Below are 26,060 nucleotides of genomic sequence, written 5' to 3'. Positions count from 1 at the left end.
TGAATTACAGAACCTACATGATGCTGTTACAGAAGGTTCACAGCTGTTCTATGAAGACAAGTTGCCCCTCAGCTGTCAATGAAATGAAGGAATGGAAGAGGAATGAACTGGAGCACTTTAGCACAGACAGGACACGATTTTCTTAATAGAAAATCTGTCACCTAAGTAGAGGTGCATAAGGAGAGACAAAAACCTGCCAGTGATCTTGGAGAGCACATCATATTTTAGTTCTATAAAGCTTGACACAGCCACAGCTCCAGGCTTAAGCTGCTCCTGGGAAAGCTACTCTAGAACTCTGCTCTGACACCAAAGTTCTGATACAGCAAACCTTCAAAATAACCAAACCCACCCACCCCCAAACAAACACACAAGCAAAACCAAACCAAAGAACAAACAAATAAATTACAAAACAACCCCAGTCATTTAGTGTTAAAACACACCCACAACAAACAAACAAAAAATCCCCCAACAACAACAAACCGTATGTTTTTCAGTCTAGAAACCTAGGTGAGCTGAATCATCACTGCCACCTCCAGAAGATGGCACCAGCCACCTTTATCATATTTCAGAAGAGTATGTTTTCACTTACTACTGTCTTCATTAATGTACACAAAACCTGTCATCTTCACTGACTCATTTGTAGAAACTAAGTAGGCTGTAAATTGTTTGCCCAGCTTACATCTGCTTTGTAATGATTTACTTGTTTTGTAGCATTGGGTTTATACCTCTAAAATGCACAACATTTCAACTGACATTGTAAATTTTTCTTGCAATAATGTCTTTATAAAAACAGAATAAACCAGATATCTCTTAAAAGTATGTGTATTTTGTTAGAGAGGACAAAAAAATTTTTCTTAAAAATCATAATATAACCATAGCACTATTAGGAAAATATTTGCTTTGCCTTTATGGAAATAGACTGTATAAAATATCAGTGGATTAAAAAGATATTATTTTCCCCACAGATTACAGTAAATTGCTCATAATTCTGAGTATTGCTTCTAAACCAGAGATGGAATGTCATAACTAAAGTAATGACAATAATATTCTTTTTTGGGATTATTACTGAAATGTCTTGATATTTTTGCTGGATAGAAAGGGCACTGCAATCATTATTTTGGGGTCACATTTGCAATTCTAACTTATCACAAGCCGGGATCATACATGATCTTTGAGTACATGTGTGCCCCACTGGGGGGAAAAAAAAAAAAAATAATTGCAAAAGTAACCATACATATGCAGGAAAAATTTTAAAAATCTACAAATGTAGTTTTTAAACTACAAAAACGTTCCTTCATTCACTAATTGTTATATGAATTCAATGCAGCCACAATGTTATTTATCCCTAATTTCTCCCCTCTCCTTATAGCACAGAGATACAGCATGAGTACAAACACCTGTCTGCTACAGTATCAAAGCTTTACCCAGCTTGCACTGCCCTATTCTGCCCTCTCCTTTGCTCCAACACTTATTTCTGGAAGGTTTCAACATTTCTAACCAACATATAAAAGACCTGTCAACAAAGTCAAACAACAATACTTAAATACATCCTGGATGCAGTTGCCAATACATGCTGATACAAAGCTTCAAGAAACACTTGCAGCTTAGTATACCTTCTTTGGGTTCATTAAGACATTATCTTCTTCCATTGCTCACTAGTGTACAGATTAACATGGCACATACTATTTTGTCTCCACTTTCTTATATTTCACACTGAGGTTTGGGGTAATTTTTTTTTTCCCCCCCATTTCGGCATTTGCCATCAACATACTGCTCTCATCACAGCCATTGGAGGCCCCTGACTGAATGGTTTTCTTTTTCTCCATGATTCTCCTGCAGACCTGCCAGTCAGCAGGTTCCAATATTTTATCGGAATAAAGCCTGTGAAGTTACATTTTTTTGCTTGCGCAAAGGCTCTTGAAGCTGGAGAATGTGTTGGCCCCTGACTGTAAATATCATGCCCAGGACACAGCTCTCAGTCTGCAAATGTAGGTAGGCTCCAGACCTCTCAGGAGTTACACAGGGTAGCTCCCGACAGAGTCAAGATGTTTCTTCAAAGATGCCGGAAGAAAAGGAGCACAGAGGGAGGGGTGGGGGTTGCAGGGCTCCTCTGGCGGCCAGAGCGGTGGGCCATAGTGTAATCCATGAGAGCTGGATCGGGAGTGGAACTTCAGTAGCAATGGTCACTGCAGGCTGGCAGCAGTGCCCACTGGACGCAGACATCTGCTTTGTTGGAAAGCCAACACCAACGTTTCCAGTTCTGCAAGACTGGTTACACCTAAAATCTTACTTCACGGTATACTGAATTTGCAATGTGTGTTTTGTGTAAGCAAATTGCCATGCAGTGCACACAGGCAAGCACTGAGTATAAAAGTAGCCAGGCATTTTCAGGCAATTTCATTTAGCTTTGAAATAATGCCACAATGAAAGATCAATGCAAGAAGAAGGTAATATAAATGACAGGATTTATTTAAAATGGCCTAGTCTAATTTCACATACAATTGTACAAATTAATGCTATTCAACGCAGTACAATATTTTCTTTTCTTCACCAGGAGTAAGAATCACTGAGTATTAGAATCTCACTTTAATTTTCAAAGAATGATAACTCATAATACAATATTGCTCATCTTCAAAAGAAAGGAAGGAAGTAACCTAAAGGCTTCCCTGGAGCTTATCCCAAGAATTTGCAATTAATCTTTCACTGCAATTTAGTCAGATTGGTTTAGAAGTGCTTATTTGAAATTAAGGGGAGCAGACTTTGACTTCTAAGAAGAAAGAAAAATAAAGGCTGCTAAGAAACTCTTCTATTAAATACCTCTCAAACTGAATTACAACATACTGTTCTGTGTAAATTACTGCTAGACATGCTTTTTTCATTTACCTTTGCATGAGCAATATATTAAAAAAACCACCCTTGAATATCCCTCATCAAAACCCACATATTTGATTATATTTAAGGATATACCACCACCACCACCACAAAAAAAAAAAAAAAAAAAAAAAAAAAAAAAAAAAAAAAAAAAAAAAAAGTTGTTCCACTATTTACCAAAAGGAATTTTAAATCACATTTCAAATCACATTGACATCAAATGTTTAAATGTTTTCATACCACGTAATTATGAATGATGGCCTGCTTCAAGGAAAACAAAGATGAAAAAGCCTAGCTATTTCATATAACCTGATGTAGTTTAAAAAGCAATAAAATTACAAAAAAAAGTTACTGCACTGGTGTGCTACTGACAGAGAGAACAAATCTCCTTCGTAGCCTGTAACCTGAGAGCTCAGAAATTGAGTAGATCATAAAACAGGGCCATCTGATCAGACGGTCAATCTCCTGCAATGTCTGAATACCATTAAGAATTTCAGTGGTTGGCCAGCTGCTTCAATTACACATTCAAAGTCTTCTGAGATGACAGGTGATGTAGGATTTGTGCTCAGCATGGAGTGCAGTAGTATCTAACAGACAGAGCTGAAGATATTAACAAAATTAATTCATAGAAACACATTACTAACATCATAGCATGAAACATTTTGAAACATTTTGAAACATTTTGAGAAAGGAATTGAAGTCATTTTCACGCAGCAATTTAGATCAAGGCATCTAGGTTTTTCTGCTCAGACCTATTTGTCATTAGGTGAGATGAGGGGCTGACAGACGAAATGGGCGGCCTCAAGCAAGAGGGACCCCAACAAGCTGCAGAAACATGCAGTTTCTGCACCCTGCAATGTATCTTTTCAGAAAATGCCATGGGGGTTCTGGTAGACAAAAAAACAAAGACCAAGGTCATCCTGAGTGCATTAGGAAGACCACCGCCAGCGAGTGAAGGGATGTGGTCCTTTGCCTCTACTCAGCGCTGGTAAGGCTGCATCTGGAACACTGTGCTCAGCTCTGGACTCCCCACTACAAGAGAGACATGGAACCACTGGAAATAGACCAGCAAAGGGCCATGAAAATGGTGAAGGGCTTGAAGCAACTGTTGTCATACGAGGAGCTGCTAAGAGGGCCAGGCTGGAAAAGAAAAAGCTCAGAGTGATTTTATCCACATATAAAAATACCTGATGAGGTGAGAAAAGAATGTAGGTCAGGGCTTTTCTCTGTGGTTCACAGTGATGGGAGAAGAGGCCACAGGAACACATACAGGAAATTCCACTTTAAAAGAAGAAGCCTTTTCAGTGGTGATGATGGTTATAGACTGGCACAACTTGCCCAAAGAATTTTTGCAGTGTGTCTGTCCTCTGAGATATACAAAACCAAGTGGACATATTTCTAAGCAATCTTTTGCAACCGACCCTGTTCTGACCTGAGGGTTGGACAGCACAACTTGCCCAACACCACTGTGGGATCTCTCATGATGAATTTGGTGCCATTTCATGATTATTTATGGATGAATAGGAACAAAAATTGCTTCTGGATAAATCTTTTGAGGGTCCTTTTGCAAGCTCTTAATTAGGAATCATACTGAAAGAAGTTCAGTATTGTGAAAAGTTAGTCCAAAGTCAACTGGGACCACAACAACAGCCCAATTTATTCAAGGAATTTATCCAGACCCCACAAAATCAAAAACTCCCTCTCAAAAATGACAATTTTCCATACCATGTTTAGGAAACATGTTCAAAATTCAATGTACATTATGCAGAAGCTATTTAAAAAGTCCTTAAACAGAGATGATTTTTTTTTTTTTTTTTTTTCCAGGAAGGGAAACAGCTCTAATCTGGTAGTGTTAGCCTAAAACACTTGTCTCCTCTGCCTTTACTGTGAGTCCTGTGGTTTGAGTCATGAAATGGCAGAAAAGATTAGGAACAGAATCTCATGCTCTAAGTAGAGCAAGTTCATAAAAAAAGACACAAGGGCCTGTCATCTCCCTTAGTAGGGTCCTTCAACCCAGAGACCCTTGGGTTATCAGCAGAGGAAGTCCATGCCGCAACATAGCTCAAAGTAACTCTTCCACGAGTTCTTCATGTGGGAAACAGCACATAAATTTACAGCAGGGAGTTTGGTTTCTGGCACGCCAGCTTGCAGAACGAAATTCAGAAATTTTTCAGGGGCCCAATCTGTTCAGCTATAATATGAATGACAGGCAGGACTGTCTAAACACATCTGTGATTGTGAGAGATTGTGATGAAAATCATGCCGTCACACGCCTCTTGCCATGTGCTGGGTTGAGGGCTGATGATCCCAAGGACTCTGGCAGATTAGGAAATCATAAGAAAGAATGCAGAATATGCATATAACTAAGTCTCTTCCCCTTGGTTTTGATATGGTTCAGTGATCTGACTACAAATTTATTGCTGTTTTTTTTTATAAATAGGTATATGTTTACATTATTGATATCCCTTTATAGATATTAAGATTAAGCCCTGAAAAAGAACAAACCCACAAATTACACAAGGCACCTGCTCCATGTTTAGATTTTCGTCTTTTCCTGGAAGGGTGCCAGCATATTAAATCTTCTAAAATTCTGCCCCCTCTGTAACATAAATAACACATATTATCATACTCCAGAAAGAAAAAAAAAATGTATTTAATAATTTGGAGTGAGGGAAAAAAACCCACAAAAACAACAAAAAAAAAAAAAACCAAACCCCCCCCACAAAACCAACCAAACAAACAAGTAAAAACAAAACAACAACAACAACAAAACGAAAAAAACCCCTACAAAAACCACAAAGCCCCACCTCATCCCTACTGTGGTACTGTTTTAAGTGCTGTTTTACAGCACTCTGCTTGGTGAAACTGCCCATGCAATCTGACCTAATCTAACGTTTTTCTATGCTATATCTTTAGTGTTAAGCTATTGGTTTTCTTCATTGTTTTGGTTTGTTTTTGCTTTTGCTATAAATACACATGTGCAACTAATTCAGAATTTATTTTCAAGGGATTGTGTAGTTGGTGTAACTTGATCATCTTAAAACAAACCAACTAGAATTGCATTTGGTTTTTTTCCCAGTATTGGAACATCAAATTTATTTATTGACAGGACTGAAACAATATTTTCCCAGACTTTTCATTCATAGTATCACAGAATGGTTTGGGTTGGTAGGGACCTTTTAAAGATCACCTCCTTCCAACCCCCATCCTGTGGGCAGGGACACCTTACCTAGACCAGGTTACTCAGAACCCCACCCAGCCTGGCCTCGATGCTTCCTTATTTAGAGGTGTCTTTTCACTATCTGATCTTTTTAAAACTTGCATCCTGGCAGATGAGTTTCCGTAAGTTGATTCTAAAATCAGACAGATGTTTTTCTTAATCCCAAGGTAATTCAGAGGGTTACATTAAACTGCACAATGCACTGATGAGTTTTTCTTTGCAATTAGCCCTCAAGGGACCCTCTGCACTGGAGATGAGTGCTACCAGATTAATATTTGTAAGCACTTATCAACAGTGCTTTGAAACACCCTTGCATAAAACACTATGCGATGTATTTACTATGCTGTATTTACAGCAAAAATATTAAAGCTAAGTATGTAACAACATTTGTAAATGTTGAATTTTTAATTGACTATATTTTATGACTGCAAGTAGATGCAGAGAGGAAAGTTAGGAAAATTAGGAATACCCTAACATTTGAAATCTTTACTCCAAATTATACAGTAGCTTGATGCATATAAAACAGAGAACATATGTATTGAAATTAAAATAGTCATAGAAATTCTGAAGACTCCTATACAGCTTTTGAAACAAGAATCTTAGACTTTCCTCGACTCAATTAGATTATACTTTCATGCACTAATTGATGCTGTTTCTGTCCTTTGCCCATTCTATTCATTCAATTAATGCAATTCTATCTGACGTTTCTTTAAATGCTGACAATTCCCTTCAGAGCACAAGACTAAGAAAAATATTTAAGAGGGAGAAATGTTGTAAGAGAAATAGTTTTGGTTGGATATTTTCATGTTCAGTGTTGGAAGAGTGTAGTGGTGTGAGAAAGAGACCACTGGGAAATCATGTAATCCAACCTCCATGCTCAAGCATGTCCCCCAGGATTTCTGAGAGGATTGTCCTCCCCAGTATTGCACAAATCATACAGCGATATCCATGCAGCAATAAGAACACCCAGGGAGTGTCTTTATCTCTGACAACAGCCAGTTTTTCTGTTAAAGCCTGCTGAATTTAAAAATCCTCATGTAGAAATGTTTTCACACAGTGGTCAAAATTATTGCTGTGCCATTGGTTAACCTGAACCCTGATATGAAATCTGTGGCAGTGAGTCACATGCCAGTAAACACTGCCATAAGGGGGGAAATAATACAATCTTACAAACTGTAGTTTATATCTAGGAACAGTATAGATATGACAGAGGTGACCATAGGGAAGCAAAGATGCAAATAGCATTTCATTTAGAATACAATAGGGAGTAGAACCTGGAATACAGTTTAACTTCATCAGGCTCTGGAGACAACTTCCTGAAATGCTAGGTTCCCCTACCAGCCACAAGGGCTGCACAGGTTACTTTCTTCCCTCTGGCTATACAAATAAGGTAGCTTCTATGAGGGCAAAACCTGTAAATTATACTGATTGACATGTGTATTCGGCGTATAAAAAGACAGTTTTCTACTTGTCATTTATACATACCTTGCCCCTTTCATGAAGACTTTGAAACACTGCATAAAAATAGAATGTAAGACACCTTCCAATGTTATCACTTCTCAACAAGGAGGAGGCACTATGGCTAGAACAGATTATATCTGGCTACACAGTACTGATGTGTCCAAGCTTCTTATCAGGTCACAGAACTAAAAAAAAAAAAAAAAAAAAAGTTGCAACCCTCTGGTAAGTCTGTGGCTCCTCCTTAGCACTTAAATTTTAAAAAACAATTACTGTTAGGTGTGAGTGACTGGTCTGTGAAAACAGCTTTAGGGATTTGCAGTGGTTCCTCCCGAGTACCACTGCATATCCTCTGCAACATCTAAATTACAGCATACAATTAATTTCAAGGTGGATTCATGTTGCGCAAGATGGACATATCAAGGTTTTGCCCACTTACTTAAGTTTGGTGTTACCATGCATTGTCATAATGCTCTTCTTTAACTTGTGCATATAAACCTCCTTTGCCACTTGAACTGCTCATATCTTCCAATTTCAGCTCTTTCATGTGCCCCCTCTACAAAATTCTTCTCCTACTTCCCTGACTAGAATGACTCTGGTCTCTTCCCAGGAACCCTCACACACACAAAAAAGAGAATAAAAGGAAATATTACCCCACAAGAGTGGATGGTAGCCATCCTCTGCTAGCTGAATTTTTGTCAAATGCATTCAGTACTTAAAACCTTTGTTTTATTATGAAGATTCAACTAAGTTGTCAAGCTGGGATCACAAATGACAGTGCCTGCCTTTACAAAGTCTAGAAATTTATGTAACAGCAATGTCAAGCCAAATATATGTCAGGTTTCAGGACTATTTTTTAATTATAAGTTATTCCACAGTAAGCAGAAGACTTGGGAGAAAAGATACACATATGTGGGAGTTTTTAGACATTTTAAAGCAAATGACAATCAAAAGGCTGCTTGAGGAACATAAATGCCATACCTCATCATTGCTGCGGTCTCCCTAGTTCTTTAATAAAATTAAACTTCTTATACAGTTAAATGCAGGACTAAACTTCAGTACTGCTTTTAGCTGGTAATCCTGAGACACCCAGACACCCAAACCATCCCCCCCAAAACGAAAAAAAAAAAAAAAAAAAAAAAAAAAAAAAAAAAAAAAAAAAAAAAAAAAAAAAATGAAAAAAAAAAAGAAAAAAAAAAAAAAAAAAAAAAAAAAAGTCCCCTGAGTTTTTCATACAGTTGTGCAAAAAAACCAAACCAAACCAAACCAAAACAAAACCACCAAAAAACCCCCCCCAAAAAACAACACCCCAAAACAGCTAGCTGCTTCCATTACATTTAGGACTAATAATTTGAAGAAATCTGGCACAAATTAAGATTGTTGGATGGACCAAACAGACACCTTAGATAAAAAAGGACAGATTTCTGAATAAAGGGGAAGCGTCACAATATTTTTTTTACTCTTCTAACTGTAATAAAACATTTGATATGACATGTAGCAAGAGATTAGATAAACTATGGGAGATAAATTTGTTAAAGAAAGTCAAGACTACATGAAAGGATAGTTATGAATAAAAATGTATTAGACAAGAGGAAGATTACAAGCAGGTTTCCTCTGTTATCATTCTGAAGCCCAGTCTGAGCTTCATAAGTTGCCTTCATGTAAAAAACTGTTTCAGCATTGCCAGTCACATTTTTCAAGGACAGAATTTTGGAAAATACCAGTGCACTGAAGCACCTGGATGACTAACCATATTAGCCAGCAGAAGAAAGATCATTTGGTAGTACAAAGGGCAAGATTATAAACTCAACAGCTGTTGAGTGACAAGGGGGATTAGAGAATAAGACTATATGCCACCAAGTCCTAGGAGATATCAAGAAATATATCCAGGGGGGAGAGTAATTTTGAAATTCTGTGTCATAAACTGTACATTTATGACAAGAAAATAGGGTGGGGGATGGAGAGAGGATTTACTTATTTTAGAGTAAAACAAAGAAGAGCTGTTGAGTGGGAAAGACGTCTGAGGAATGGAGAAGTTGACAGAGCAATGCAGAGACACGTCCCACAGTTTTAATGAATTTTGCCCCCTTTTGGTTTCAGGGCAGACAACTGGAAGTAGCTGAGGTTTTGTCCACATTAAACAAGCTCTCAGCAGGTGATCTCTAGCAGGTCTCTAAAGGACATTTCTAATCATAACAGGCCTTTCCTTAAACTGATCCTCCAAAGAGGTGAAAACGTGGTTGTGCAAAATGAGCTCTTGGGCCTATGATGAATCACAGTGTAGATGTTAAAATTACTAACAGCCATGACTAAATTTGCTAAAGCATGATTACACTGTTAGCTGTCATCTGGAAAGTGACAAGTAATTTTCTAAGTCCCCTCTAGATTGTTACTGTCTGCATCTAACAACAAATAAGAGTTGGGACTGCATTTCTCTCATGCATCAGCCCTCGTTGTTTTGGGATATCTAGTACAGCTCCATATATTCAAGGATTCACATGCTCAACACAATGCTAGGAGGTATTTAAGACAAAGGCAAGTTTTGCACAATGTAGACTGTAGATTCATGTAGTGTAACTATATTAGCTCATAAAGTACAGCCAAAGTCAGAAATGGCAAATAATTGCTGTTTTTCTTTCTTCTGAATGTTTAGATTTTACTGCTATTTGCCTGACCACCAACAAACTAGTTTTATGCTTCCATTCCAGGTACTATCCTGGCTAAGCAAGAACAGCCCAACCCACTCGTAGTAACACACTGAGACTGCAGGTAAAGAGGAACCAAAATTCTCCAAGTATCATGGCAGGAAAACTGTGGAGATGACAGTACACTGACAATAGCCTGTATTACTCAGGGTAAATCAAGAGTTGCTGTGGTCACACACAGAACTTCATGAAATAGATCACTGCCATCTGAGAAATAAGCTCTGTCACAGAAGAAAACACAATGAAGCTCTGCAGGGGTCCAGCACCTGTACTACTGCGGAACACTTTTAACAAGTGTTAACTTGTTAACACTTGAGCAAAAAATTCAGAAGAAATGATAGGTGAGAAACTGAAATCACATTCTGCACATAGGTCCCTTGAAGCACAGAAGACTAATATTTGTTCTTCCACACTGCTTAGACAGATTATTTCTGCTCTCTGAGGACTCTGCTCAAGGCTTATTTGCAAGTCAGGAGCTGTTTTCCAACAAGGCTGCAACAAAATTATGTATTACTATGGGCTGTAATCTAATCTTGAATATCTGTGCGTGTGAATCAGTTCTCATGTGATGCTGTCAAGTAGAATTACATTTCAGTGGAAAATTTTATGCGATATGCAAAAATCAGATATATACTTCACTGTACACAAATAAAATTCATTTCAACAGAAAGAACTCTGATTCAGAATTTAATAGCCTAAATATTTGACTTGAAGCATTGAGTTCTTTTTTCATTGTAAAAAATTTGTTTCTAAGTCCTCCTGCTGCCATAGGTAGACTGTAGCCTGTACAATTTATGCATGTCTTAACTGTGTGTTTTTCTACAACAGTAATGAATTTTATTTTTTTTTTGCCAATGTTCTCCAGACACATCCCACAGTGTCTGGCGAATGGATGACTGTGTTCAACAAAAAATTTCGGTTCTCTCTGTGGAGAAAAAAGAAAATAGCCATGAGATATGCCCTTCAAAATATTTTTTTTTTTTTTTTTGTTTCCCTTCTTTCCCAGAAGTTATAGTACTTTTTTGAAAGGGAAGACCTAGCTATATGTTGAGAGCAGATTAACTGGAATTTTTTTCCTTCTGTTGTTGACATCTGCTTACAGGTTCCAAATTCAGTAGAGAATTCTGTCAAATATTTCTAAGGCTACAAATGAAAAATTAATAACAGTATGTACCAAGAGTAACTTTTTCTTCAAGCACTTTTTAAAAATAAGTTATAAGTTGTATATTCTTCTGTAACATTTACACAGTTTAGATTTACTGACTTTGAGACTTACAAAAATCATCTTTGAATTATTATGTTTTAAAATATATTCTAATTATTATTCCCTTTCCTAATTTCATCTTACCTCTGCAGGAGTAACAATTCAGCAGTTCAATTGTGACCTCTCTTGCAATGAAATAAGGCAAAAGATTAGGCCAGAATTTCTGACCTCTCACATTCCTGGTACCATGCTGAAGTAGACAAGGAAAAGAAAAAGCATATGGTCATCTACACAAAAGTAATGTGAAACTAATGGTGTTTGCCTCAAACTTTAAACTAACTGAAATTAAGACTATAGCCATCATATCTCAGAAAAAGTCTTTAAGAAATCAAAAGATCAAGTGGCCTACATTACTGCAACTCGGCGTGAAAAAAATTTAGAAGAGATATTTTAAATGTCCTATTTCTTCCATATTACATCAGCCCCCCAGGAGTTTTAGAGTGAACAATAGGATGCATTCCTAATATACCAAGTCATTGCTTAAAATTTGGGAATGAACAAAAGGTTTCTTCCTCAGTGAGAACTATAGCTGTCCTGTACTGTGACTTTTTCAAGAATGGGACATGTATGAAGGCCCAGAGCAGTCTAAGTGCATCAGATGCCAAATGTACTACTCATACACAAGCTGCTTTTGAAAACATTTGTTTTCCAGCAGATCTACCATGTATGTGCTAGATTTCTTATCTGCCTGTGCACCCCAGATACACTGGATCCCTGAATGGAAAAAGAGCTGTGGGGTATCTAGAAAATATCATTAAAAAATCAAGACATTCCACTGAACACCGACAGGAGCAAGTGGAGTGCTTTCCAGGTAATACATGTTAGCTATACTTTGCATATCCACTTAATTATGCACTGAATCAGCTGTTTGTCCATTATCAGCCCTTAACATGAATTTTAACTGTTGTGTGCATGAATTCACAACCATCACACTAAAAGTATAACAGCTGATTCCAGCAGCATCCATATTTTAACACCTGATTTACCTCATAAAATTTGAGATTTATCATCTCGTCCCTCTCTGCCAGCAGAGCATTGGTTTCTATTTAAGGGGAGCATCAAGATCCAGAGGCCTGGCAGGTACAGCAGCTGAAGTTCAGCCATTAATAAAACAAATCAGAAAAATATATAAGGACTTTAACAGAATGAACCTGAGACCATACTCTCAGTGTTTTGGTCTGATTATGATGGTATGGGCATTTAATCTACTCAGATTACTGGAACAATGAAAGATCCTCAATTTTCTCAATTTGACTTAAATGATCTTTCCTTTGGCATCCACTCTGTACTGACATTAGCAGCTGTTAGTAGACAACTCATCTCAATAAACAACCTAGCAATGAACCATGATCTCCCTTGCTGCCTGTAGTAAGCATTGCATGCAGCAGGATCATTAGCACAGGGGGCACAATCAAACATGGTTTTCTAATGCTACATTATTAAGTGAAGCAAAGCACTCTTATAAGATGGAAGGGTTTAATTTTTTATTTTAGATTCACTGGCAATAGGAAATTAAAAATATTTTAACCTTTATGCAAATGGAATACACCTTATATTTTCTGTGCAAAACTGAAAATTACCTTCAAAATCAGGACACGAAATATTAACTATGAGACTAGTTCTATCAGAGACTATCTTCGTTTCCACTCAGAAGTGAGAGTTACTTACTATCCTGTTACAATGTCGAATGAGCAGCTAGAAGTGTCCTTATACCAATTTGTCATTACATTTTTTTAACATTTTCCAGAAGCTAAAAAATAAATAAACAAAAGAGAAAAAAGCCAGAGAAAACACATACTTGGACAGGCACCTTTTTAAAGCCTTGCCTCCAGCTGCAACATTAAATGGCCTGTTTTATGTCATAAGACCCCCCCCAACTAGGCATAGAAGTACCAGATAGTCTCACTAGCCCTTTCAGTTCTGGCAGGTGGAGTCTGAGACAACTCAAAGCTCCAGCCCACACCTCAACTTGCCCGACTCAGAAAGAGCCAGGTACCAGTCTGAGCATTGTATTAAATACATTGCTGTTGCTAAGAAAAAAGAAAATGAAACAAAAGAGGAAAGGCTGTGAGCAGGGGGGGGAGGGGGGGAAAGGTGGGTAGGAGATATTGAGTCACTTGTGGCAAGGAGACATTGCTTCAGGCATCCTGTACTTGTCTATAGATAAAAAACCCAATTAAAAAGTGGGAAGGGACCATCAATGTTTTTCAGTTTAATAGCACATCTGCTTATTCCTCAAAAATAGCACAATATAAATACATCCTTGTGACTCATCTTTCAAAAATAGTTTGTATGAATATCTATATACACACATTCATACACATATATATATGAAAATTGGAGTGGAAAGAGAAAAATATCCATAGAGATGGTAGTCTCAGTGTTGCAGAAAGTCTGAAGGAAAGAATAGGACAGCTAACTCATGCAAAGAGAACAGTGCAGGGAAGGTACACACAGATGAACCACAAATTTCTAAGAAAAACCTGACATTTTAAAAATACAATTAAGTCCTTAAATGTGCGACTGATCTATGGAAGGTTCAGAGAGTCCTGCAAGTGACAAAAAAATGAAATGTGGAAAAAGAGGTGATTATGGTGAGAAAAGGAAAGCACAGGAAAATTTTGGTGAGTGCAAAAAAAAGCAATCTACAGAAGCTGGATGAGCTGCATTTTTTCTTAAGCCAAATTAACTCATCATGCATAGGAATCTGATTTCCTCTTTGAATTAGAAACCTCTCCAAAAGTATACAGCAGTAAGCATCCCTGTTTCAAAAAATCCAGATTAAACAGCTAAGGCAAACTTCTGCTTTAACAGACATTTTATACAAAGTTGCTACCTTGCTATGGCTCTCTCATTGAGAGAGGCAATGCCAAAGAAAGGGCAGCGATGTACTCAGTAGGTTATAGAGATTCAAGTAGTAACTTGTGCTTATATCTCTGTCATTGTTTATTTGGCATGCAATGATTACCTTGAGTCTGCAAGGGAAAAAAAAAAAAATCCAAACCAACATCTCTGTAGCCTAGAAGTAACTTGTTTGTAACAATGAGAAAAATCCTTGATAAAGCAAAATCACACATGTTTCCTTACTGACTTAAAATTCAAACACTTATTTAAGAATCTACTAATGGGAGGATTTTCATTGGTTAGGTTTTGAATAATATCCTTCCATGATATTTTTGCAATTTTTCTAGTTGTACCCTTTGTAAAGCACGGCAGAAAACTCATGTTATTAACAACACTCTGTCTCAGCTAATGAAATCACTTTCTTCTGCACCATTAAGACTGTTGTGCGTTGCAGCCCACCTCTTGTATTCTGCATTTTCCTAACTAAGCAGCTTAGATTTTCAGCAACTGCAGGCAGTGTAACTACCTGTAGTCTGAGTAATGTCACCCTAGCTGGAATGTGAAATGGCTCCTATACTGTCACACACCGACACAGACAGAGGAATAAATCATTACTGCTGTATTTGCTTCAAGACGTGCCTGATGCAACAGAGTGAAACAAGGTAACTCAAAAGTCCTCATAGTACTCCAGAGAAATAACTACCTTAACTTTTAGTAAGGTTGCCAAATCTACTAACAGAGAACGAGCTAAGGAGCCTGCATTCTTAATGGCTTGTGTAAATCTATTTTATGAACCCACAAAAGCTTACAGTATCCCTAGCCTCTCACATTTTTACATTTAATGGCTTTATATACTCAGCACAAGAGCATATCTCACCAACTTCAAACACATTGTGTCAAAAATGAATTTGAGAATTTTTAGCTCTTGTCCACATGGACTGAAAGCTCGAATTCCAATTTGATTGTGTTTTCATAGAACATAATATCTGTGTTCTTCCATTGTCAATGTAGGAGATTGACAGATATCTTTTAATACTAGCTTTTAAAATAACTCTAATACCAAAACATTAGCAAAATATTTTCTTAAAACCAAAAAGCACATCTAAACCCAAAAGGTTACAATCTTCAAAACAGTTATATTGAATCAAATGCAGCCTTGTCGCAATTTTGATAACCAAATGGGAGAATAAATAAGCTCATGGTATGAGGTGAATTTCACTGCATCCATCTTCGCTGCTAAGCTCATTAAAGTCTCACTTGCCTGCCTTATTGCCTCAATAACTTTCCACTTGCCTACAAGCTTCATTCACAATTTCTGATACTACTACAGCCTTAGTTATTTCCTAAGACAACTTTTTGAGGCACAGAGCTTCCAACTGGGCCCTTTGAAATTCTGTCATTGGGTCACACACATTTCCTTTTCATCTATCCAATTCTCTTGAGAGACCACTAGTGAAATTACCTAGGAGCACATCTGACTGTTAAAAACTTCTGGTGTTAGAGAAACCTTTAACAGCAAAAGTTGTCTTATATTGCAGAACCAGAAAAATCTGAATAAGTAAGTTACTACAGATTTTGACTCTCCATGATAACCATCTTCAAAATAAAAAGCAAAAGAGCAAATAGTGAAACATATTCTAACCAATCAGTGTTTCCAATTAGAAAGTAATATCAGCATTCCAGGTTAGAGCGACCTTAGTTCTACTTTTAAACTGCTTAGCTGGATCTCTACAAATCTATGGGGCCTGATGAGATTCATTTGATAATACTCAAAGAGCTGGCTGATCCATCACAAAGCCTTCCTTGATGACCGTGGAGTGGTCTTGGGAACCCAGAGAGGTCTCAGCTGACTTGAAACCTTGTTCTGATTTCCAAAAAGATCAAGGAGGAGGCCTCTGGAAACAATAGGCTGTCGGTCTCACTTCTGTGTCTGGTAAAACCATGGAAAAGATTATTCTGGGAGGGAGGTATTGAAAAAAAACACTGGGAGGGCAACACAGCCATCACTTACAGACAGCACATGAAGGGGGATCTCCTGCTTATCAAATCTGATTTCCTTATACAACATGGTAAGCCGCTGAGTTGATCTAGGAAAACCAGTAGAAGTAATTTTTCTGGACTTCAGCAAAGCCCTGGAAACTGTCTCTCCTTCTAGACAAAAATGTCCAACATCTAGCTGAATGTTACCTGATGAGTGAGCAATTGGCTCGTGGGTTGGGTGCAAAGGGTTGTGGTGAATGAGGTGACATCAGACTGGAGTCTGCTCATTAGTGAGGTTCCACAGGGCTCCATCCTCAACCCACTACTCTTCAATGTCTTGGACATGGGATTCAAAGGACTACTGAGTTTACCAGTGACACTAAACAGGGAGGAGGTGTTGATCCCCTTAAGGGTAGAGAGGCCCTGCAGAGAGACATCAAGAAATTGGTGAGCTGAGCAATTATCAGCCACATGAAATTTAACAAGTGCTGGACTGCATCTAGGATGAGGCAATCTTGGATGTACAGGCACACTGGGTAATGAGAGATGGGAGAGCAGTCCTGCAGGAAGAACCTGGGGGTCCTGGTCAGTGGCAAGTTGAAGATGAGCCAGCAGTGCCCTGGCAGCCAGGAGGGCCAAGCGTGTTCTGGGGGGCATCAGGGACAGCATGGCCAGCTGGGGCTGGGATTGTCCCACTCTGCTCTGAGCTGGGGCAGCCTCACCTCCAGTGCTGGGGGCGGTGCTGGGTGCCACAACGCAGAAAGACACATAGGGCTGTTAGAGAGTGCCCAAGGAGGGCCATGAGGGTGGTGAAGGGTTTGGAGAGGAAGCCATGTGGGGAGTGGCTGAGGTGCATTGGTCTGTCCAGCCTGGAGAAGAGGAGACTGAGGGGAGACCTCACTGTGGCCTTCAACATTCTCTTGAGGGAGATGGAGGGACAGGCACTGATCTCTTCACTCTTGCGACCAGTGAGAGGACTCAAAGAAACATGAAACCGTGTCAGGAGACACTTAGGTTGGATATCAGGAAAAGGTTTTTTACACAGAGGGCTGTTGAGCACTGGAACAGGCTCCCCAGGGAAGAGGTCACAGCACCTAGCCTGAGCTTCAGAAATTTTTAGGAAATGCCCTCAGGTACATGGTGTGATTCTTGGGATGTCCTGCACAGGGCCAGGAATTGGACTCGATGATCCTGATGGGTCCCTTCCAACTTAGTATATTCTATGAATCGCTCAGGGGAAATATTAAGAAATAAAGAGAGAATAAATAGCTGTAATGAATTAACATATCATCAGAGGATTTTTCTTATTACAGTATTTCTAGAGAGCGAGCACTTAAAATCAGGCGATAATAGGTAGAAAGTTTTCATTTGCTTGTTTATTTAGACAAAATTTCTATTTTTTCCTCCTTTCACCTCTGCAGTCACTGATTTCATAACAGGTCAGTTTTTCTGCAATTCACAGCAAAACCAAAAAATTGTGACAGAAGATTACCTATCTTGAATACTCTCCACAAAACACTTCCATTATGTCATTAAAGCAATTATGTTATCTAAAAGCAAAAAGAACATAAGAATACCAGGAAAATAAATACATGTACCAGGAAATAATAAGACTCTGCTTCTTTCCACATTCATTTTGAAATGTCACAGGATTGTTGAAATGCTGCTTCATCAGAATAAGTAAATTATATGTCTGGAAAGAGTTGCTTTCAGCTATAAACACAGAAAGCAGGTTATAACAGGACACATCTATTACTGCCCAGACTGTTAAACTATGTTATGCAAGTTAAAATATGCTCCTGCTTTCATAATCAATATTACCATCTCCAACAGATTAAGAAGTACTTCTCTGTATTATGTTGTGATGAATACATCTAATAAGCCTCAGATAAATTCCAAAAGCCTACATACATGCCTCACAGCATCTGTGTCCTATGACAAACACAAAGCCATAGAGAAGGAAAAAAAATTGTGAAAATCAAAACTGTTTCCTGATCTAGACAGAAGTTTTCATGCTCCTTGTCACAGGTCTAGAGCTTCCTCATCTCCTTACAATGTTTTTTGTGTGTTGTTTTGTTTTGTTTTTTTCCTTGCTCCTAAGTGTTGTTCATAATAATTTAAAAATATTTCTCTTTTTAATTAATTCCAGTATTTTCAAACATCTGACCCAGTGTACAGAAAGATAACAGATAAAGCATCCTACAGGAAAGCAAGCCTTCAGAGTCCTGCTTTGCCTTTTGTGGATTGGTCATGGACAAAAGCACCTCTACATCAGCAGCTCTCAGACGCACAAATTTATCCACATCCAGCATAAAACTACAAGTGCTCAAGATTTAAAGGATGTCTATTGATTCTGGATATTCTGGAAATCTCTTAATAAAAAGGGAGGCCAACCACCATTTAAAAATCATCAGGCCCCAAAGAAGTAAATGAGATAAAGCCAGAAATCCCCAATTATAAATAATGTTTAAATTCTGCTAATGGAGTTTGACTCCATCATTCTAATTATTAAACCACAACCTTCTTTTGAAATACATGTACTTTCATTTCAGATACAGAATATGCTATACATTAATAATTAATGATTAGTATCTCCATAGGAAAGGAATAAAAAGAGCAAAATAACTTTAGTCTTTGGTATTTTCTTACATACCTTCAGTATAATAATCCCTTATGTCTTTTCAGGGGAGAAAAGCAGATGAGAATTGTGAAAATTGAACTACTGTTTGGCCTTGTTATTTTAATGAGCATTCATTTCCCTTCTTCATTTGGTTTTGGATTTTTTTCCCTGTTTTTCTTATCTTTAGTGCTAAACAATCACCTTATAGCTCTGCAGTGACTTGCATCACATATGACTGCAGTCAACAATATTACCCTCTGCTCTACCAAGTGCTCTTGAAAGCTAAAGTCATAGAATTAATTAACATGGAAGGGACTTTCTGAGGGCTGTCTTATACAAACATTTTCCAGAATTATTTAAATCCAAAATCTGAATTTTTTCCTTCATAAAAAAAATTCAACTATTTCAAAGTCACTTCATACTACCAATAAAGGTTTATGAACGTTTACCCATCATCAGGCAGTACTAGCTCCATGTCTTAGAGAACACTTTCACAAAAATGTTAACAAGAAAGCAAAACCATTTTCATTTCTGATAAAACTCTGATCCCTAAAATCATAATGAATTACTAACCTTTAAAATCACATTACTTAACAGACTAGTCCACTCATGCACCAAAGAAGTAATGCACAGAATCTAACTTTTTTTTCCCCACCACCAAAAGAAATCAACTATTCAGACAAGTATTTAGGACCAGTCTATTGTAGGAAGATTCTTGACAGGCTTTCTCACTGGAGGCCAGCTGCAGGGAGACACTGAGCAATATATTCAGGAAAGTTTCTTAAAAAAAAAAAAAAAAAAAAAAAAAAAAAAAAAAAAAAAAAAAAAAAAAAGCAACCTCATATTTAGGTTCACAAAACCTCATTTTAAGTGAAGCTTAAATAGTCATAATTTCTAGCTTTATTACTAAAGCATGCAAATAAGCAGTGAGGAAAAATGTTGCTCATCCATGGCACACAGAAGTAAATGTAGAAAAAAACCATGAAAACACTCTTCTATATACTAGATTTTAAAAAACAAACAAAAAAAAAAAACCCCACCACTTTATTGTTACAAAAATCAAAAAGAAAGAAGCATCTGCCTAAAATAAAAGCTAGAGAAAATGTACAATTTGTCATACGTGACAATTTTTTCATGGACAGGATTAGTTAGTCTCCCTTCTACTACCAAGAAATTAAAAAAATTAACAACAAAAAAATATTTCCTGCAAAGACAGTAAAACTGAATCAGTAGTAAACTTTATTACATCTCATCCGATGAAAGTCCTACAGCAGCCCATCTGACCTGCAACCTGCACAAACACCTCTTGTAGGATTACTTTGCCCAAGCCCTCACCTCACCTCCCACTCATACCACTGACAAAGATTTCTGGTTTCCAGTCTTATTGAACCCTTTGTTTCTAAGCTTTCTGGACAACAAAGCCACCAGGAGAGTGTTCTGTGTTTCTGTGTTCAAAGATAATGAACCCCTGCTTTTAACTGCCTCCTGCAAGCTGAATTCTCTAGCAAGAGTAGGCAGCAAGGAGCTGGGGCTGGACAGGCAGGCTGATGCAGAGAGGGGTGACCTCCACCCAAGAAGGAGGGTGATCAGCCAGGCAGTGTGTTATTTTCCGTCTTACAGTATTAACAAAGCTGGGATGTGAAACCACCAAGATTGGAAAAAGCTGACTTTCCCCAGGCCCTGGCTCCAGCACTGCTCCTCCCCCACCAGCACATCATCCCTCCAAGACAATAATGTCACAGCCCAACTACAAAAGCCTGGCTAGAGCAAAGGCTTTCACCTCTCTCCTCTTATCCCAATTACATCACAGAAGGCATGAGGGCAAGATGCGGCATGGCTGACCCTTGGCAAATCCTTGCTGGCTGTTTCTTGTCACTGTCAGCTCCTTCATGTGCTCAGATGTGGGTTTCAGGAGGTCTTCTTCCTTGGTTTTACCTCAGACTGATGGTCAGCTCCTCTCCTCCTTCCGCAAAGTCACAGAGTCCTCCTTCCACGAAGTCTGCAGGGGCCTGGCAGACATGGTTGCTGAAGATCTGCCTTATCCACGACCACTGTCACTGCATCACCTTCACCCATAGGGATCCTGATAGGAAGGCCATTGCACATCAAGGAGGCAGTGATATACACACCAGGTAATCTGAGTACACCCTGGCCTGTGCTGTGCTGGACTGCACATATGACTTGGCCTTCAAGCTGCACTGTGCCACACTAATTCCTTGGTCGCAGAACAAGCTCGTTTTAGGATAGAGGCCTGCAGACAGCTCCCCCTCATCACCAGCAACTACAGCACCTGCACCACCTTGCCTTCATCTAAAACTGCAGCAATAAATTCTTACAAGAACATTGTTTCTGCTTGCCAGCAGACAACACAAATATACTTGAGCTATTGTGTGGGGAAAAAAATCATACAATAGCTAAAATTAGCAAACAAGTCAGCCTTGTATGGACAGGGTCACAGTGTGCTGCTCAAGGACCATTCAGCAACAAAATGTTTTCTTTAACCTCCAGCAATCTCTTGGATGGCTGGTGTTCTGATGCATTATGTTTTCCAAAAGAGGATGGAAGTCTGTGTCTCAGACCTGCCCTCAGTTTGTTCAGAGAAAGCTCCATTTGCTTCTTTACCCTGGTCTGTGACCTGTAACACATCCCAACACACTCAACAAACCCTGACTCACAAGGTCTTCGCAAGGGTCTGAGCCCTACACATCTGAGCTGCCCCTTCATATGAAGAGCAGCCCTATTCCTCCTCTTTCCTGCCTGCCTCTCCTGAAGGGCTTGTCTCCATCAATCACAGCACTATCATATCACAAGTATCCCAGCAATGCTGCTGTTCTGGCCATAGGCTGAGGTCTCTCCCCTACTGCTCAAATCCCAATCAGTGTGCAGACAGGTACACACCCTGCGCCTTATTCTAACATGTCCAAGCTCTGCTTTGTTCCCCCCAAACCCGGTATTTTTGCTTTGTGTCCTTACTCCACCATTTTATCATACAACTCCAGGCTACAATGTGGCTCCCAAGTCACTGCTAGTTTAACAGTCTCCTCAGCAGACTGGCCAGCCTCATGGCAAAGGTGCTTTTACTACAATAAATGAGAAAAGGAATATGACATCTGATTTCTTGAATTCATAAATATGAAATTCAGATGTTGAGCTAAATTTTGTTCAATCTGCTCCATGACAAAACTGAAATTCAGCTCTTCACTCAATGGATTACACCTGCACTTATGATGTTCCTCACCCACCTACACATAGTGCTGCTCTGCCGTAAAGGGAGCTGATTACTTCTCATCAGTAATTTGTACTTGGCCCATCTGATTTTCAGCATCCAAGACCAGACCAATGACCTGGTTCACAGCTATAATTTCACTGGCACCACAGTAAAGTAAGGTTTTATTTCATATGTTTGTATGTTTCTCACTTGTCATTTTGTATCTGAGCTACTGTAAATATCCTGGGGGAAATTTACCTCAAAAGCAATTTAATCTTTGAACAAAATGGAAAAAAAAAAAAAAATCTGCTGTGACCAGAAACTGATCCCAGCTGTTGGCAGAGCAGCCAGTTATCTCAATTTTTATTTAACTAGAACACTGTGCAGCATCTGCTTAAAATGGGTTGGAAAACTCAAATAATTCAGAGGCTGTAAGTACAAATGACTCTCAAGATCTCGGCAGAAAATGTCCAAACAATTCCCTTTATGGGTGGAAATTCAGTGTGATCCAAAATGTGATCTGCTGGTTTGCATGGCAAAATTTTTATCAGTTTGAGTAGGGGGGGTTTCACTCTCTTTTTTCCTTTCCAGAGTTACACAAGCAGGTGATGGAGAGAGGGGGGAAAAAAACCAGAAAAGACATAATTTCTATAATAACTATAACCATACTTCAGTCATTCAGCGTGTAATGCCCTTACTCAAAATGAAATCAGTGTTATTCTAAACAAAGATCGCAGAGATCATTTGGAGCCAGCCACATGTGTGCTCTAGGCAGTGTTGGCTCTTGCAAACCTTTTCTATCTCAAATATTGTTCACTTCTTCAGCTCCCAACAAAGTAGCAATTTCTCTATCACTCAAACACTAATATCAAAATGAGGCAGATAAAATTTAACACCCCCCCCCCCCAGCCCCTTCCTGACCATTTTGGTAAAGAAATAAGACTACCAATTATTCTTAAGGAATTAACAAAGTAATAAAACAGCAGCCAACTCTTAGAACTATTCAGTAAGAATGTAACAAGAAATTAATAAGTGTGAAACATCAGTATCAGCAATTTCTACAAGTGTGTAAAGAAAAGGAAAGCCAGAAAAAAAACCCAAACAAACAAACACCTCAACAAAAAGTACACAAGAACATCATCATTTGTACCAACACTGACACCCAAAAATCCTCCTCAGACAAGTGACAACCTTAAAAGAGTAAACTGTGGCAGACAAGCAGAAATTACCAAAAGAAAACTACAGTCCAGGGGACAAGGCTGGAGGAATGAGGCCAAACCACTCATGTTAAAAGGACTGAAATACTACACTTTTTCTTTTTCCCCGTGCCAGGGGTAGTGTGGGTGCAAGTAGGAAGGAGAAAAAAAAAAAAGGAACTGGTGGGAAATGTCATAAGAATTAGTATGTTCTGCATTGCTTTGGAAAATGGTGAATTATTCTTAGTGTTGAAATGTGATTTTAGAATCCTATTCTCTCTCTCAAAAACAGACAAACAACCCCCCCCCCCCAAACAAACAAAAAAAAATAGTTTGCCATTCTTGACAAAAAAACATGTTTCAAAAAACCTGAAACAATTTTTTTTAAAAAAAAATTACCAAACTAAAAATTCAGAATCTGGCATTCCCATCTGTCCTGCACTTTATGAAGTTTAGTGGGTTTAATGTAATACAAATTCAGTAACATAAAAAAACACCAATATAGTAGTAATTTAGAGAAGAAAACAGGAAAAAGTTGCTCATCCTTCCAGAAAGATTCTGGAACAGCAAAGATTAAGCAAAGATTAATACAACCTTTCAATTCTGCCGAAACACTTGCAACCTGAATCTCATTCAGGGTTCTGGCTGGGGTAAGAATTCATCTCAGCTGTAAGCCACAAGAACAACTTTATTTAGAACAACAGAAACACCACAAGCATCCTCCCCCCCCCAAAAAAAAATAACCAAAACACCCTCCCCTCCTCCCACCCCCCAAACCAACCAACACCAGCCCTCAACTACATTGTGCGTTTTTCTGATGAGTTCTGGCCATGTAATTCTTACTGGGCTTAAGCCATCTACTGCAAAAAGAAGTTAATGTTTAACTAAAAACAGCACTCCAACACCCCCACCCTAAATTATAGTATTTCAATCTACAGCATGGCACAGATGAATGCAATGCTACGCCTGTTCTCCCTCCACAAGATAATATTGTTACTTTGTATGATGCTTTCTTGTTGCCATGACATCCTTTATACTGTACATCACTTTACCCCTATATTATTTTCCCTATTGACATTCAACCTGTGGTCATTTTACTCCCAGGTCAAAAGCTTATAAATATGTGTTTATTTTCAAAATTATACATTTGCTCTATTGAATAAGGTGTATCACTCCAGACCTTAGAGAGTGTGCTTTAAGTAGGAACACACAATGCTGTTTCTAAGGACTAGAGGACTGAGGTTGTTCTTGAACAGTGAGCAGTTCTTCCAAAATCTGTGTTGGTGTGTGTTTGTTCAACACTTACCCAAAGGATTCTGAGCCCAAGGAGACAGACCGTCAAGCACTCTAATAAATGTCACTCCTTCTATTCGAATGCTCAGTTTGTTCTCCCAATTTCCCTTTACGCCCGGTCAAGATGTCCGTTTCCCTAACTCGTAATCTATGCTGTAGCATGCACCTCCATTAAAATTGATGGGTTCTGGATGAGGTCTACACAGCCCAGAGACTCCCGGCACATTACCATCCATCTGCTGCGGGCAGATACGCCAACACCCACCCAAGAGGAAAACCTCTGGTTCCCAAAAAACATTTTTGCCTATATGCCTTTGGGTCTTTCGCTTACGATTTCTGCCACTCAGCTGCACAATGTGAGCACGAGTCGCAGGCAGCTACTTTCCACCGCGCCGGCCGCACTCCCGGCGGAGCGCAGCGAGCCGAGCTGCTGCTCCGCAGGGAGCGCACGGAGAGAACCGAGACGGAGACTCGCACCTGTTAACAACTACAAAGTCAGGCTCGGCGCGAGGGAAAGGCGATTCCTCCTCCCAAAGAGCAACAGGTTGCTCCTCACCAGCCCCCGGAGCGAGCAGGCGCCCGCCCGGAGCAGCGCGGCCGCGGTCACTCACCGCCAGCGCGGGCGAGGAGGGTCCGGTGCGCTTGGAGCCGCGCCGGGAGCTCAGCCGCCGCCAGGACTCGGCCAGGCGCCCTCGGCCGCCGCTCGCCGCGCCCTCGGCGGCGCTGCCCCGCTCGGCTCTGCCGGGGCTCAGCCGCCGCTGCTCCATGCCCGCGGCACGGCTGAGCCCCGCAGCCGCCCCGGGCCCGCCTCGGACGCTTTATCGGCGCCGCCGGGCGCGGCGGAGGGGCGGGCTGGGGCGGGCAGGGGCGGGGCGGCACCGCCCGGGCCTCGCAGACCGCGACTGCCCCTTAACTAAGCACAAAACCCCCCGAAGTTTTAGTCTGCAGCGCCAGTTGGGAAACAGGCACAGGAAGAGAAAAGGACAGGTGGGTGTGCTGTGCTCGGACATGACAAGTTATGACACCTGCTCCTCTCCCGTCTAGATCATGCCAAAATCGTGCCAGGTGCCTTTTTCTAAACACACTACGTTAATAGTTCTAGGGAAATAAATTAGCAGTTTCCCTATAATAAAATACGTTCATTCTTAATGTCTAGCAGCAGAGAAGCGAACAGCCTCCACTGTAAGCCAAGCGTTTTACTCTCCTGTTCACACTTCAGGGGATGAAAACTACATGTCAAGAAAAGTTGGCATAGAACCTGTTGTACTGTGACACACCTTTGGGGGGCCTGCTTTTCTTTCTTAAGATCAAGAAGGAGCATCTCTGAAATGAAGTCTCTCTACTTGTAGTGAAAGGGTTTCCTGCAGCGTTGGTCAGGGTCCTGATTCATTTTGCGCTTCC

The 26,060-nt window shown here is 39.5% G+C and overlaps 1 protein-coding gene and 1 long non-coding RNA gene across 2 annotated transcripts in view; both read right to left on the bottom strand.

Moving 5' to 3' along the window:
- The window catches only part of TRPM3 (transient receptor potential cation channel subfamily M member 3), a 436,952-nt gene that overhangs the window by 385,047 nt on the left and 25,845 nt on the right, over positions 1-26,060 (bottom strand). The window lies entirely within an intron of this gene.
- LOC120765255 (uncharacterized) lies at positions 10,113-25,358 on the bottom strand. Its single transcript, XR_005704393.2, has 4 exons — positions 25,271-25,358; positions 23,961-24,033; positions 11,603-11,708; positions 10,113-11,179 (listed from the first exon to the last, which is right to left on the bottom strand). It is a non-coding gene; the product is annotated as an uncharacterized LOC120765255 (long non-coding RNA).

Source organism: Hirundo rustica, chromosome Z, assembly GCF_015227805.2.
Source record: "Hirundo rustica isolate bHirRus1 chromosome Z, bHirRus1.pri.v3, whole genome shotgun sequence".
Taxonomy (NCBI): Eukaryota; Metazoa; Chordata; class Aves; order Passeriformes; family Hirundinidae; genus Hirundo; species Hirundo rustica.
The sequence above is the reverse complement of the archived record's forward strand: the minus strand, read 5'-3'. Positions and strand labels throughout refer to the sequence as shown.